At 41.1% G+C, this 2,885-nt stretch overlaps 1 pseudogene; it reads right to left on the reverse strand.

Moving 5' to 3' along the window:
* Window positions 1–720: 720 nt before the first annotated feature.
* Window positions 721–2,082, reverse strand: LOC112404061 (tubulin alpha-1C chain-like; annotated as a pseudogene).
* Window positions 2,083–2,885: the final 803 nt, after the last annotated feature.

Genomic DNA, 2,885 nt, shown 5'->3' on the forward strand with positions numbered 1-2,885 from the left:
AGGGCCTAATCATATTGACCAATATCTCCCTCTTCAACTCAAACCCCCTTCTATGTCCTTCAGTAGTTTTCCTTTGGTCCATCTCAGCATTTAAAAAGCCTCATTTTTTGTTTCAATGGAGTTGAATTCAGTTAATACTAACATCTCTCTTCCATCCTACAGTAGCCTGAGTAAAAGGTGTCTTGCCAACTTTAACACATGCCTATCTTTCTCTTTGACAATTCAGTCTTTTCACTAAGTATAAGTATATTCAGGATTTTTTTATCTCTTTATGATTCAATCTTATGTTTTTCTAGGAAGTTGTCCATTCAAGTTATTTAATTTGTTGACTTAACAATTGTTCACAACTCTTATAATCCTATATATTTTTGCAAAATCAGTAGTCATATTTCCACTTTCATTTCTGATTTTTGGCTACTTGTGGCTTCTTTTTCTTAGTCAATTTAAGTAAAGGTGTGTAAATTTTGTTGATCATTTTAAAGGACCAATCTCGGTTTCATTGATTTTCTCTCTTATTTTTCTACTTGCTACTTTATTTATATCCACTCCAACCTTTATTATTTTTTTCCTTCTTTAAGTCTTGGGTTTAGTTTGTTCTTATTCCTTTTGTTAATGGAAACGTCACTTTTGTTGACAAGTTAGGGCCACAATAGACAGCTTCACAGAGCAACATAAATAAGACAGTCTCAAGAAAATGTAGTGTAAATTTGCAACAGAAGGTTAATACTTTTCACCCTCATCCTATCCCTCAGCACTATCCACTCCAACCTTCTCATAATCTTTCTCAAGTGCAACCATGTCCTCCTAGTCCTCAGAAAACTCTCTTTCCTCCATACCCTCACCAATATACCAGTGAACAAAGACGCACTTGGCATACATCAGGTCAAACTTGTCTAGGCAAATCCAGGCCTCAGTAATGGCTATTGTGTTGCTCACAGCTCATGGTACTTTGGCCAGGTTTCCACTAGATACTGCAATGGGATGCTGGTAATTAGGGTCAACATTGAAGCCAGTGGGGCACCAATCCACAAATTGGATGGTGCACTTGGTCTTGATAGTGGCAATGGAAGCATTGACATCTTTGGAAACCACATCACCACAGTACAACAGGCAGCAAGCCATGTATATGCCACGGTGAATGTTACATTTCACCATCTGGTTGGCTGGCTCAAGCCATGCCTTGGTGGTCTCTGTTATAGTAAGATGTTTTTGGTAGGCTTTCTCAGCAGAGATGATGGGGGCAAATGTAGCTAGAGTTAAGTACATGTGGAGATAGGGAACCAGGATGGTCTGTAATTCTGTCAGATCAACATTCAGTGCTCCATCAAATCTAAGGGAACCAGTGATGGAGGACACAATCGGGCTAATAAGGTTATGTATAGGATGGTTAAGGTTAGTTGAGTGCTAACTCAACTAGTTAGTTGAGTTGAGTGCTCAATATCAAGATTTCTACAACTGGTGTCATAGATGACCTCATTGTCTATCATCAAGGCACAATCACAGTGTTCCAGGGTGGTGAGAATGGAATTGTAGGGTTCAACTATAGCTGTGGAAATCTAGGTGGTGGATAAATGGAGAACTCCACCTTGGACCTCATGCCATCATCAACAGAGAGACCATTCCATCAGGTGGAAGGTGAACCAAAAACCAGTTCTCCCACCAAAGTTGTGGAAAACCAAGAAGCCCTGAAGACTTATGCACTGTTCAGCCACTTTCAAATTTGGTCCAAGGCAAGGTCAGTGATCTCTTTGTCAATGTTGTAGTACCCATGGGCATAGTTATTGTTAGAATCTTCTTTGCCCATGATGAGCCGCTCAGAATGGAAGAGCTGGTGGTAGGTGCCAGTGTGAACTTCATAATGGCTATGAGTTCCAGCTCTAGAAACACTACCCTGAGCCCATGTTTGGCAGCATCCATCTCAATGAAGAGAGTGTTAAAAGAGTCATCTCCTCCCCTAATGATCTTGTCATGTGACATCTGGTCACTGGGCTGGACACTATTTTTCAGGAGGTAGAGATCTCAGCAGTCATTGCCAAACTGGACTCCAGTCCAGCCAACTTAGATGGAGATGGATTCACACATGACTGGGATTTGTAGGGCTCTGCAGGGCTGGATGATGCAAGGGGACAGCAACAAGGATCACCCACTGACAAACTACCAAGCAATCTGGGGGAGAAATAGTGAGAGGCTGTTTGGCTCCGAAGGAACCAATACACCCCTTTCTAGGACACGTGTCTGGAGGGTGGGCATCAGGTCCACCCTGCGCCTCTTTTTGTTGTTTCTTTGCCTTTTCTAGAAAAAAGTTCCAGTTTATTACTTTAAAAAAACAAATTTCATTTACATAATTGTTCAACTAGGCCTATATAGAGGTGTTTTATTTTAAAATATATATGTATGCAATTTTTCTCCTACAGTAATTCATTTCAAGAGAAATTTCACTATATCTTTTACAGCGCCCTAAAATGAGAGAGTTAACCATATTCAAATAAACTCCAAGGTATGGGACTGCTTCAGGCCCATTCCTCATTACAATCCTAAGCATGGGGGCTCCAGAGACCAAGGCAGAAAGTCTTCAAATAGAGCTCAATTGTTCAGTTAAGTGAATTATGGAAAGAAGACACAGTTGGCTGGCTCTGGCAGGCTCACCTCTAGAGTAGAACAAAGAGAACAGACGGGGGAGTTCTGAGGGTCACTGGAGCTATCTAAATGCAGAGAGATAGAACTGAGTGAGCTGCAGGGATAATACAATTTCAGTTACCTGCAAGGTGGTGAAATAAAGTAGTAACTTCATCTGCCTGACATGGAGGAAGTTTAGAGGTGTCCTTAGCATACTCATAGTGAAATATGTCACCCTTTCACTATGTTGGCTGTTGGCAACTGGACCA

This window comes from Neophocaena asiaeorientalis, unplaced genomic scaffold (assembly GCF_003031525.2).
Source record: "Neophocaena asiaeorientalis asiaeorientalis breed wild unplaced genomic scaffold, Neophocaena_asiaeorientalis_V1.1 scaffold608, whole genome shotgun sequence".
Lineage (NCBI taxonomy): Eukaryota > Metazoa > Chordata > Mammalia > Artiodactyla > Phocoenidae > Neophocaena > Neophocaena asiaeorientalis.